Source organism: Heterodontus francisci, chromosome 23 (genome assembly GCF_036365525.1).
Source record: "Heterodontus francisci isolate sHetFra1 chromosome 23, sHetFra1.hap1, whole genome shotgun sequence".
Classification (NCBI taxonomy): domain Eukaryota; kingdom Metazoa; phylum Chordata; class Chondrichthyes; order Heterodontiformes; family Heterodontidae; genus Heterodontus; species Heterodontus francisci.
In genome coordinates, this window is record NC_090393.1 from 49,975,705 (window position 1) to 49,989,277 (window position 13,573).

Sequence of the window (13,573 nt, forward strand, 5' to 3'; positions counted from 1 at the left end):
CCCACCACCACCTCCATTCCTGACCCCATTGTGTATTGAACATTCAGCCCAGTGTGTCTGTTTGTGAGAATGCATAAATTCACACCAGTATGTATGTGTATCTGAGTCTGTGGGTAAGTGTGTGCATGTGTCTGAGTGTGTATATCTGTATGTCTATGCCTGGGTATGTGTCACATGTGAGACCTGCACAGTATTTACACTGCATTGTGCTGTGCTGCCATCTTCTGGATGTCACCATCTCTTGCCAGAATAACAGTCTCTTTTCCTTCATCTGCTAACATCAATGGAAGGATCAGGATGATTTAAAGTGGGGGAACCAGTGTTATTTTCAGCCTGACTTTTTAACAACTATTCACAAGCAGAGGAAAATTCATCTTAAAATTCAGCCCATTGTTTTATCAGCCCATCAGCGTTGGGGGTCATGGCGGTGTGGGGGGTGGGGGGGAACCCATAAAATACTTGCAGGAGCAGTCCGCCATGACCCCCGACAGCGAGAAAGCCCCACCGCAGTTTACCAGCGGTGACGAGGCCTTGGTGTAGCCCCTGCGGAGCCTTCATTTAAATATTTAAAAATGCAAGTCAACTTACCTTGTCCCAGCAGACATCCCACTCCAGTTTTACAGCCACAGCCGCAACTCATGCGCCTTCTGCGGTCGGTCGGTCTCTCTCTTGTACCACAGCAGTTTATAGTACAGAAGGCCATTCTGCCCATGTTTCTGTACCAGATCACCACTAAATCAATCCAAAACAGATCCCCTGCCTGCTCTTTCCCCATATCTTCCACTGCTTGAAATGTCTGCTCTTTCCTTAAAAGAACCCAATGGACTGCCTCCCCTACTCCTGGTGGCAAAGAATTCTGTGCCCTAATAATCCCCAGGAGAGATACTGGAACTATTTTCACTGGAGGAGAGAATGCCAAGAGGAGATTTAATAGAAGTTTTTAACATTATGAAGGGTTTTGATAGTGAATAGGGAACGATTCTGGCTGGGTGGGGGGGGCAGTGATGAGATATCGGTCATTTAAAAGTCAAAAAGCATGAGGATGGGCCTTAGAGAAGGTTCTTTAAACAAACTTTTGCCAAAGCCCCCTCCTCACATTCAGGGCTGTCTGATTCTCTGTCCTTTGTTAGAAGTTGAAGTTAAGTATGGGCAGAAACATGGCTGATTGCTTGAACCATTGGGAATGTTCCATTTGTACATGTTGCATTCACCTGGATTCTGCATGGATCTTCTATTTATAAAGTAAACTGCTGGAAATACTCAGGTCAGGCAGTACCTGTGAAGAGAAAGAAAGAGTTAATATTTCAGGTCAATGACTTTTCTTCAGAAATTGCTAGAGATACATACGAACATATGAATTAGGAACAGTAGGCCACTCGGCCCCTCCAGCCTGTTCCACCATGATCATAGCTGATCTGATTGTCAGCTCAATTCCACATTCCTGCCTACTCCCAATAACCTTTCACCCCTTTGTTTACCAGGAACCCATCTACCTCTGCCTTAAAAATATTCAAAGACTCTCTTCCTCAAACGACAGTGGAAGCAGAGTTCCAAAGATGTAACAGATCTTAAGGAAGTACAGAGGCAAGAAGACTGGGATGTGGGGGGGGGGGGGGGGGGGGAGAAAGAGGAGGAGAAGAGGCAAGGAGCAGAGGAGACAGGGGCAGTCAGAAGCTCGAGGGAATGTGGAGGGGCCAGATGGGAGGACTGATCACCATTTCCCTCGTCAATACGGAATCACGTTCTCCTCTCCCACACCCTCTTTATACCTGCACCACATTCACGCTATCCTCCTCTCCCAGACCTGGATCACACCCTTGACCATGAAAAGCAGTGCAGTGATTGCTCAGAAAGTCTGGCTCATCTGAGGCAAGTGACATCATTGGACTGGAGGAAACCCGGAAGTCATGACATGGTCACTATTAACTTCAAAATGTTAAAAGGTGATCTCTCCCCCCCCCCCACCCCGCCCAGGACTTCCTACCCAATTAACCTGTTAATATAACCCCCGTACAATGCCCTAGTCATCACAGCTCTCACCCAAACAGCTTGGTTTGACAGAGTGATGCCATCCTGCATGAAATGTGCCACTCGATAACATTCTTAGCGCAAGATAAAAATCTCCAGCTCCACTAGTGACTTCATGTACAGTGATACCACCTTCACCTGTTCATATTGAATGAAATGCCACTCAGACTATCCTTGCAGCTCAAATTATGTAAAATAGTCATTGCTGCGGATTTGTCAAATTCAGTCTCAGCAAAACAGTTACAGCAACCCCAAAAGATTTGCCGGTTCACAGGGGCCTGTTTTTGAAGGGCCTTTAAGTCAACTCAAAGTTAGCATTGGTGAACAGCTCAGTGATCCACAGGTGTTAGCTGATGGTCCTGTTACTGATCACTCGGCTGATACAAAAATAAAATACTGCAGATGCCAGAAATCAAATATAAAATGCTAGAAAAACTCAGCAAAACAGGCAACGTTTACAAAAGAGAAACAGAGTTAATGTTTCACATTCTGATGAAAGGACCTGAAACATCAACCCTGCTTCTCTCTCCACAGATGCAGCCTTACCCACTGAGTGTTTCCAGCATTTTATATTTTAAAATCACTCAACTGATTTGTAGAAGGTCAATAAGGCAGACTGAACATGGCATATTACTTATATTGCTTTTCTAGCTGATAGTCCACATTAACAGGTAGATGCCATTATCTGAGCTGTACTAGAGCAGCCTGGCTCTGGGAGCAGTGAGCTCTGATGCTGGATCATCTGCAACTTATCTGGGGATATTTGCTGCATCCAGTACAATAGGCCACTTCCCTGTTGTATGTTGACTGAACCAGTGGAAACAATGTCACCATTTTAAAAAGGGGGAGAGGGATAAACTTACTAACAGGGCAGTCAACCTTAAGTAAGTGGTGGGGAAACTTCGAGCCAATAATCCAGGACAAAATTAATTGGCATTTGGAAAAGTTTGGGTTAACAATTGAAAGTCAGAATGGATGCATGAACAGCAAGCCGTGTTTGAGTAACTTGATTGAGTTCTTTGATGAAGTAACTGAGGGAGATGATCAGGCAGATGCAATTGATGTTACATGGACTTTCAAAAGGCATTTGACAAAGTACCACATGACAGATTTGTTAGCAAAATTAAAGGCTAAGAGATTAAAGGGGCTGCATGGATACAAAATTGGCTGAAGGACAGAAAACAGAATAGTGATGAACAGCTGTTTTTCAAACTAGAGGGGAATGTGCTGTGGTGTCCCCCAGGGGTCAGTATTAGGATCACTGCCCTTTTTGATATGTATTAATAACCTGGACATGGGGATAAAAGGCATAATTTCAAAGTTTGCCAATGACATGAAACTGGGAAATATAGGGCTGAATTTTACTGGGATGGCAGAAGTCCTACTACCAGTGCTGAAAGCAGGTGGTGACCCCACTTGGGCATGCAGCAAGACCCGGGCCACAGTTTGCCTGCAGCAGCCATTTAAGTGGATATCACGTCCAATGAAGTACAGTGGCCCAACCCCAAGAGCTGGCAGCCCAATCAGAGAACTAGCAGCTGAGCAGCACTACCACTATCAGTGGCCATTGCAGAGGCTGCAGCTACAGGAAGAGGGCACCTCAAGGGGTGGGCAGCCTCAGACCAGTAAGTTGGGTTGGGGGTAGCTGGGGCATGGCAGGCAGGCCAGCCCTGCCAACTGGGGTTGGGGAGGAGGGAGGGTTTTGTCGCTGAGGGTAGGCAGCATTACCCTCATCAACAAATATAACCAAGTTAGTCAAACATGATCTGCCCTTAAAGCAGTGTTGGCTATCCTCAATTAATCCACATTTTTCCAAGTGACTGCCAATCTGGGACAAAATTATCATTTCTAAAAGCTTTCCCAACACAGAGGTTAAACTGACTGCCCTGTAGTTGCTGGGCTTATCCTGACACTGAGCAAGGGCATAACATTTGCAATTCTCCCATCCTCTGGCACCACTCCTGTGTCTAAGGAGGATTGGAAGATCATGGCCAGTGCCAATGCAATTTCCTTTACTTTCCCCAGTATCCTCAGTGCATCTGATCCAGTCCTGGTAACTTCAAATACAGCCAGCTTTTCTAATACATCCTCTATCAATTTTTTTTTTTAAAGCACATCCAGTATCTCAACTACCTCCTCTTTCACTTTGGCAGCATCTTCTTCCTTGGTTAAGACAGATGCAAAGTACTCATTTTGTACCTCAGCCATGCCCTCTGCCTCCATGTGTAAATCCCCTTTTTGGTCCCTAATCAGCCCCACCCCTCCATTAACCACCCTTTTAATATAAATATGTCTATCGAAGACTTTTGGATTCCTTTTGTTAGCTGCCAGTCGCTTCTCATACTCTGCTTCCGCCACCGCCCACCCCCCCCCCCCCCCCACCCCGACTTTGCCTCTGAATTTTCTATATTCAGCCTGGTTCTCACTTGTATTATCAACCTGACATCAGTCATACACACCCTTTTCCTGCTTCATATTACTCGCCATTTCATTGGTCATTCAGGAAGCTATGGCCATTTGCCCTAATATTCCCATGAGGGGAAAAGGATATCAACGTACCAGAACTATCTCCTCTTTAAGGGCAGTCCATTGTTCCATTACAGTTTTACCTGCCAATCTTTGATTCCAGTTTACCTGGGCCAAATCCATTCTCACCTCATTGAAATTGGCCCTCCCCCAATTAGTTAATTTTTTACTCTGGATTGCCCCTTGTCCTTTGCCATAGCTAACCTAAACCTTATGATACTATGATTACTGTCCTCTAAATGGGACCCTACTGACACCCAATCCATTTCATTCCCCAGAACCAGATCCAGCAATGCCTCTTGCCTCATTGGACCAGAAACATACTGATGTAGAAAATTCTCCTGAACACATTTTAGGAACTCTTCCCCCTCTTTGCTTTTTACATTATTACTCTCCCAGTCTCTATTAGGATAATTAAAGTCCCGCATTAGAACTACTAGACTCGTAATCCAGAGGCCTGGTCTAATGCTCTGGAAACAGGAGTTCAAATCCCACCACGGCAGCTGGGGAAAATTTATATTCAATTAAATAATAAATTTGGAATAAAATGATAGACTCTGATAGCCATCATGAAATTACTGGTTTGTTGTAAAAACCCATCTGGTTCACTAATGTCCTTCAGGGAAGGAAATGTTTTTTGAGTCAAGTCTCCATTATAGCCACAACATCATATTCCCACATGTCTATCTGCACCTGCAGCTCACCAACTTTATTTACCACACTCCGTGTGTTCACATACATACACATAAACCTAATTCAAACATGATTGCATCCCCTCTAACTGTGACCCCATCTAATCTAGTGCTATTAGTCCCTTCTAATTCTTTGCACACGTTGTTTTCCTTTCTAATGTTACATCCAGGTTCCCATCCCCCACCAAGTTAATTCAAACCTTCCCCAATAGCACTAGAAAACTGTCCACAAGGACATTGGTCCTAGCTCTGCCCATGTGCAACCCATCCGGCCTGTACAGGTCCCATCTCCCAGGAATCTAAAGCCCTCCCTCCATTCATCTGCTATATCTATACTCACCAGTGCATGGCACAGGGAATAATCCAGAGATTACTATCTTTGAGGTCTTGCTTGCTAATTGGTTTCCTAGCTGCATAAAATCTGTCTGCAGAACCTTATCCCTCTTTCTACCTATGTCATTGCCATGCCTGCTGGCTGTTCACTCTCCCCCCTCAGAGCTCTGCAACTGCTCAATGACATCCTTGATCCTGGCACCAGGGAGGAAACATACCATCCTGGACTCACATCTGTGGCTGCAGAAGCTCCCGTCTGTTCCCCTATAGAATACCCCATCACTACTTCTATCCCAATCTTCCTCTTGCCCAAGTGTACAGCTGAGTTAACCATACGGTCATGGACTTGGCTCTGGCTACACTCCCCAGAGGAATCATCACTTTCACCAGTATTAAGAATTGAATACTGATGAGAGTGAGATGTACTCTGGGGACTCCTGTCCCATCTAACTGGTCCTCCCTGACTGCCTGGCCATCACCCATTCATTCTCTGCCTGCATATCCTTATGTTGCAGGGGGACCACATCCAGAAACATACCATCTACAAAACTCTTAGCCTTGCAAATGTGTTACAGTGATGCCAGCTACCACTCAAACTGCAAAACCCAGAGCTAAAGCTACTGCAGCTGATGACACTTCCTGCACATGTGGCTGTCCAGGACATGAGAAGCATCCTGGAGTTCCCACACAGAACAGGATCTGCAGTCCAAATTCCCACATGGAACAGGATCTGCAATCCACGGGGCCAAGGTACCCCGCCAAGCCTCTATTTATTAGACTATTAACTGATGGAACTGAAATTAATTTAAGACCAAAATACTCACTGGCTACTCAATCAACTGCTTCCCTTGCACTGATGTCACTATTTATAGTTAAATGTTTTACTTAAATCTTATCTATATAGCTCAGATTTTAATTTACTGAAAAATTCAGAACCTCTTAGTGTTAATATCTCTTGCTATTTAATTTTAAACTTGAATCCAGATTTGATTAATTAACCAATTGCAATTTTGATAAATTATCCAATTACCCTTGGTTGTATGCTAATTAATTGATCTGGTCTTACTTTATAGTTGGATTAATTTGAATGAAGTTACATGAAAATAAAAATTCAAAGCTTACCATTGTTGTTGGCCTTGGCTGCATCCCAGGAATGAATAAATTTTACAAAATGAGAGCATATACTGTATTGGTCCTACCAACATGCATCACATGTAAATAGCATGGAGTCCACTTCAACAGAGTGTGCCTCTACCGAGTACTTAACTCAGGAACTTTGCATAATGGAGGAAAGAGTTGCTGTTTTGGTCTTTCAAAAAAAAAAACAGGAGCAGTCTGAGCGAGGGAGCGACATAGGTCCAGAGGCATTACTTGGTGAGCGGGTAGGTGGTTGGTTGGTGAGTTTCAATTTTTTTTGTCCTCTAAACTAGGGAAATGGTTTAAACGAGAACTGGGAGATACAAGTACTATATTAAAATTTATAGCTTAACTAGTTAAACTATTTAATATAGCTACAAATAATCGTTGAGTAATGTTCCAAAACACGAAACCCTAATTAATTAAATAAAATAGAGATGGCAAGGCAGGTGATGTATTGAAGCTGTTGCACGTGGGAGCTGACGGACACCAGTGTGATCCACAACCACATCTACAGTAGGTGGCTGCAGCTTAAAGAACTTTGGCTCAGAGTTGATGAGCTGGAGTCTGAGCTTCATGATGCATCAGGGAGGGAGAAAGTTACCTGAACACTTTGTTCTAGGAGGCCGTCACACCCCTTAGGTTAAGTACTTCAGATTTGGTGCATGGTCAGGGAGACGAGGGTGTGACGAGTGGGGCAGGTATGGGATCCAGAAGGTAGCAATGGAGGAGCCTCAGCCCTTGCACTTGTCCAACAGGTACCAAGTTCTTGCAGCATATGTGGACGAGATCAAGGACATCAGGGGCAATGAGAGTAGTAGTAGTAGTAGTAGTAGTAGTAACAATAGTTAGGGTGATAGATACTGTTCTCCGCAGCCAAGAGCATGAGTCCCAAAGGCTGTGTTACCTGCCTGGTGCCAGGGTTAAGGACATCTCCTGAAGACTGGAGAGGAATTTAGAGTGGGAGGAGAAGGATCCAGTTGTCATGGTTCACATGGGTACCAACAACAAAGGTAGGACTAAGATTCTGCTAAAGGGAGTATGAGTAGCTAGGGGGCAAATTAAAAAGCAGAACCACAAAAGTATCTCTGGATTGCTACCCGAGACACAAGCAAATTGGCATAGGGTAAAGAAGATCAGAAAGTTGAACCCGTGGCTCAAAGATTGGTGTGGGAGAAACGGATTTCAATTCTGAGTCACTGGTACCAGTACTGGGGAAAGAGGGAGCTGTACCACTGGGAAAGAGGGAGCTGTACCACTGGGACAGGCTTCACTTGAACTGAGCTGGGACCAGTGTTCTAGCAAATCAAATATCTAGGGCTGTAGAGAAGGCTTTAAAATAAATAAATAGTGGGGGGTGGGGGTAAGAAAAGGAGGGTTCAGGAGAGGGGAAATTTAGAAAGTACAAGGCAATAATGCAGGATAGCAATATGGACAATGATAACCAGAGTGTGACAGGAAGGGACAGAACATAAAAACATAACAGTGCACCAGCAAATAGGATCAGGAGGGGGGGGAAAAAAAAAAAGATAAAAAGACAGAATTAAAGGCTCATTATCTGAATGCACACAGCAGTTGTAAGACAGGTGAATTGATGACACCAATAGAAATTAATGGGTGTACGATAGCCATTACAAAAATTTGATTGCAAGGTGACCAAGGCTAGGAATTGAACATTCAAGGGTATTTAACTTTTCGAAAGGATAAGAAAAAGGTGGGATAGCTCTTAATAAAGAACGAGATCAGTACAATAGTGTGAAATGATCATGACTCAGAAGATCAAAATGTAGAATTAGTTTGGGCAGAGATTAGAAAAAGCAAGGGAAAGAAGTCACTTGTGGGAGTAGTTTATAGGCTCCCTAACAGTAGCTACACTGTAGGACAGAATATAAAAATCAAGATATAATGGAGGCTTGTAAGAAAGGCACTGTAATAATCATGGACAATTTGAATCTTCATATAGATTGGACAAATCAAATTGGTAAAATTATCCTGGGAGGTAGAGTTCATGGAGCACATTTGGGACAGCTTCTTAGAAAGAATACATTGTGGAACCAACAAGCTAACTGGTTATTTTAGACTTTGTAATGTGTTGAGACAAGATTAATTATTGATCTCATAGTAAGGAATCCTCTTAGGAAGAGTAATCATAACATGATTATCATTCAGTTTGAATGAAAAAAACTTGGGTTTAAAACTAGTGCCTTTAACTTAAATAAAGCCAATTACAAAGACATGAAGACAGAGTTGGCTACACCGGATTGGAAAAGTATGTTAAAAGGTAAGACAGTAGATAAGTAGTGGCAAACATTTAAGGAGATATTTCATAACTCTCAACAAAAATATATTCCATTAAGAAAGACTGAAGGATGCACTATCCATGGCTAACAAGTTGAAGATGTTATCAAACTGAAAGAAAAAGCATACAACCGCAAGCTTAGCGGTAGGCCAGATGATTGGAAAAATTTCAGAAACAGCAAAGGATGACAAAACAAAAAAAAAAAGAGGGAGAAATTCGAATACAAGTGCAAATTAGCAAGGACTATAAAGACAGATAACAAGAACTTCTAAAAAGGAAGAGAGTAGCTAAGGTAAATGTTGCTCCCTTGGAGGATGAGACTGAGAAATTAATGGGAAACAAGAAAATGGCACAGACTTTGAATAAGTATTTTGTATGTGTCTTCACAGTAGAAGACACTAAAAGCATCTCCAGAATAGTAGAAAATTAAGGGGCAAAAGGGAGGAAGGAGCATAAAAAAAAAACCTGAAAAAAAAACAGTGGGTAAGTTGCTTACCCACTGTTTTTTTTCAGGTTTGCACTTGCCGCTGTTCAATATTCAGTGTATTCACACCTAATCTGTACTAATGCTTTGTCTTTCAACACACCATTAACATATTGTTTGCCTTTGCTCCGCGACCTATTGGTCAGCTATGTGGCCTGGTCCAATCTGCACCTTCTCCTTTGTTATCTCTTGCCCAACCCCCACCTCACTTGCTTATAATCTGTGACTTTTCTAATATTTGTCAGTTCCGAAGAAGGGTCACTGACCCGAAACGTTAACTCTGCTTCTCTTTCCACAGATGCTGCCAGACCTGCTGAGTGATTCCAGCATTTCTTGTTTTTGTTTCAATTTCCAGCATCCGCAGTATTTTGCTTAAACTTATAGACTAGTTAGCCTAATGTGTGTCATTGGGAAAATGCTGGAACTTGTTAAAGGAAGTCATAGCAAGGCATTTAGGAAATAAATACAATCAAGCAGAGTTAACATGGTTTTATGAAAGGGAAATTATATTTGAGAAACATTAAAGTTTGAGAATGTAATGAGCAGGGTGGATTCTCTGAACTTGGCAGTGTGAGCACTGTATATTCTCTGAACTCAGCAGTGTGAATGCTGTGCATTTTCCTAACCCAGGAGTATGAGGACGCTATCCATTCCCTGAAAGCAGAAGTGTTAGCACCGTGCTTTGTCTTTGAACTCAGCAGTTTGTGTGGCAATGATTGGATCAAATTACACAAAGCAGATGACATTGTATTACTCTACAGCAGGCAGGGTCAAGTTACACATTCCAGTTGGTTATGGCCTGTCCAAGCAGACCTCCTAAATCAGGTCCAATTCACTTGTATCGCAGGTAGATGCAGCCATATTGGCAGCAGAACCATTACCTGCACCTGCTGTCTGAAAAAAAATGGGGGCAGAGATTATGATCTGAAATTGTTGGACTCGGTGTCGAGTCTGGAAGGTTGCAAAGTGCCCAATCGAAGAATATGGTGCTGTTTCACCAGCTTCTGCAGAGCTTCACTGGAACAGTGTGGGTCAAGGACAGAGGTCAGAGTGGGATAGAAAATTAAAATGACAAGCGACCAGAAGCTCAGGATCACACTTGTGAACTGAACAGAGGAGTTCCGTAAAACAAACACTCAATCTATATTTGGTCTCCCAAACATAGGAGAGACTGGATCACGAGGAGCGAATACACTATACTAAATTGAAAAAAGTGCAAGTAAGCCATTTTTCACCCAGAAAAAGTACTTGGGGCCTGGTAGGGAAGGAGGTGGTGAAAGACAGATGCATCTCCTACACTTGCACGGGAAGTTTCCTTGGGAACAGGAGTGGGTGTTGGGGATGATGGAAGAGCAAGTCAGGCTGTTGCATGAACAGGTGGGGAAGATATGTTTGGTGGTGGTATCACGCTGGAAATAGCAGAGGAAGATCCGTTCAATGTAGAAGCTAGTGGGGTTGAGGACAAGGCTAACCCTATCGAAGGTCTGGGAGGAAGGGGATTCAGTAAAGGCAGAAGTTCAGGAAATGGGATGGACATGTTAAAGGGCCCCATCAATCTCACTGGGGGCAGGGCAGGGGGCAGGTTCTCAGTTAAGGAAAAAAGGAAGATATTAGAAACACTAGTATGAACGGTTACATTGCCAAAACAGATGCAGAGCCAAAGAAACTGGCAGAATGGAATACAATCCTTCAGGAAGCAGGGTGGAAGGAAGTGTAATATGTCTAGCTATGGGAGTCAGTAGGCTTATAATATTTATTAGGGGACAGACCATCCCCAGTCATGGATACAGAGAAGTCAAGTAAGGGAAGAGATGGAGATGGACTATGAAAAGTTGCAGCAGCGTGAAGCAAAGTTGGTGAAATTTTCCACTTTGGGGCAAGAGTGGGAAACAGCACCGGTACAGTCAGCAACGTACTGGAAAATGAGGTAAGGGAGGGAACCCAAGTAGGACTGTGGAGTGGGGAAAGAAAGATGTGAAGGAAGTGAGCATGGAAGCAAAGGAATGAGAGCTCAGCATTGCGCCAAACTCAAAATTCATTGAGGTCAGGGGATAAGGGGATGAAGCTGAAATCTTTGAGGACTGATTGTTCAGGATCAGGGATGGGAAGGTCAAAGGGCATGGTGAAACACAGGAGAGATTGAAAGGAGGGATGGGGTCTGAGAAAAGTGAAGGGCAAGAAGGTTCCAGAGGTGTGTTGCTATCCAAGAGTTGTTGGAGCTATTTAGAATGTGGTTAAAGTAGTATTTTTTTTTTTAAAAAAAGAGACTGGGTTATTTTGGTGAAAACAGGCATTAAGTAAATGCTGTATTAAGACACACCAGTTTGGTAGGGTGGGTGAAGGATGGCACCTCAGCCTCCTGTTCTTGCTCCTACAGCAGTTGGTGCTGCACTGCTTGGCAGTCCCCCACTCCCTCCTCCCATTCCTTCTGTAGACCATGGGGAGCCAGTAGCAAGATGCTGATGACCAAGCACTCCCTTTCTCCCCGTGACTCCTATAAGGCAGAATAGCACCGCACTTACTCATTTTAGATGAAGTCCTTCACAGAACTTCCATAGTAAATGTTAATAGCACACTGACGGATTAACGTCCCAGAATGTGGAAGCTTTGGAAAAGGTGCAGAGGAGATTTACTAGGATGTTGCCTGGTATGGAGGGAAGGTCTTACGAGGAAAGGCTGAGGGACTTGAGGTTGTTTTCGTTAGAGAGAAGGAGGAGAAGAGGTGACTTAATAGAGACATATATGATAATCAGAGGGTTGGACAGGGTGGATAGTGATAGCCTTTTTCCTCGGATGGTGATGGCAAACACGAGGGGACATAGCTTTAAGTTGAGGGGTGACAGATATAGGACAGATGTCAGAGGTAGTTTCTTTACACAGAGAGTAGTAGGGGCGTGGAACGCCCTGCCTGCAACAGTAGTAGACTCGCCAACTTTAAGGGCATTTAAGTGGTCATTGGATAGACATATGGATGAAAATGGAATAGTGTAGGTCAGATGGTCGGCACAACATCGAGGGCTGAAGGGCCTGTACTGCGCTGTAATGTTCTATGTTCTATGAAATCCTCAACAATTAGATTACTCCTATTAAGCTTAACAGAGGGGGCTAGTTCAACTGCTAACCACTAAAATGTCATGCAGCCTCATTAATGAGTACTAGTAAGCAATTTACATGCCAATTAGCCCCTTAATCCTCTGGGCAGCCATTCCTCATGTACACTTCCAACTCCTTTACCAAGATGGCATCTTACACTAAACCAGTGTTACAGCTCAAGACCCCATCCTGGCAACCTCAGAGGCTCAATAGCACCCAAAATATCTGTAGAAATTCACCCCCAGAATGTTTACAGGAAAAAGTGTCAATTACTGGGACCAGCCAGAAGAGCTTTGTCTCATTTTTACTGTGATAGTAGCACCCACAAGCAACACAATTACTTTCTTCTCAAACAATAAATTTCAACACAATTTTCGTTAGTGCCTTGTGTAACCTATCAAACATGAAAAGTTCTGCCAAACATTCTTGCAGGAAAATTAAACCCCTTCAAAACATAGTGTGTTTTTGATGACACCTTGTGGTAGAGTTGTGCCTTTACTGTTCAGTACTCCATAAGAGATGGACATTGGCCTGCACGATAGACTGGTAATTAAATTTCATCCCTACTGAAAATCAGAGGAGAAAAATATCCCAAATCGCCTCAAAAATACTTACATTAACAGAGTACTGTACCTTATGGTGATCAAGCATCTCCAAGCCCTGCTACATCAGATTACTGTTTGGAGTGCACCATTATTTTGTAGGAAACAAGCAGCATTGCTTCACCAGCAATGTCCCACAGGCAACTCTGGTAAAATTAGTTCAAGGCGTGTTAGCCTGGACATTGGGAGAACTCCCCACTCTTCACTGAGCAGTTGCATGGGACAAACACAAAAACAAGCAGTTGTATTAAATGTGGAATAGCTAATAATAAAGAATCTACATTATACACATTCAAAAGAAAACAACCTCAATAGTGATAGGACGCAATGCTCTATTAAATATTGGACCAGCAACCACTAGCTCCGCCCACACCCGGAA

At 43.4% G+C, this 13,573-nt stretch overlaps 1 long non-coding RNA gene across 3 annotated transcripts in view; it reads right to left on the reverse strand.

Moving 5' to 3' along the window:
* Positions 1-13,563, reverse strand: part of LOC137383004 (uncharacterized) — a 28,711-nt gene extending 15,148 nt beyond the window's left edge. The window contains exons 1-3 of one of the 3 annotated variants that reach the window (XR_010977322.1): positions 13,502-13,563; positions 13,226-13,399; positions 1,212-1,276 (exon numbers count right to left, since the gene is read on the reverse strand). This is a non-coding gene — a long non-coding RNA (uncharacterized lncRNA). Of the gene's footprint in view, positions 1-1,211; positions 1,277-13,207 lie in introns of all 3 variants that reach the window. The other 2 variants (XR_010977321.1, XR_010977323.1) reach the window with 2 other exon arrangements.
* Positions 13,564-13,573: the final 10 nt, after the last annotated feature.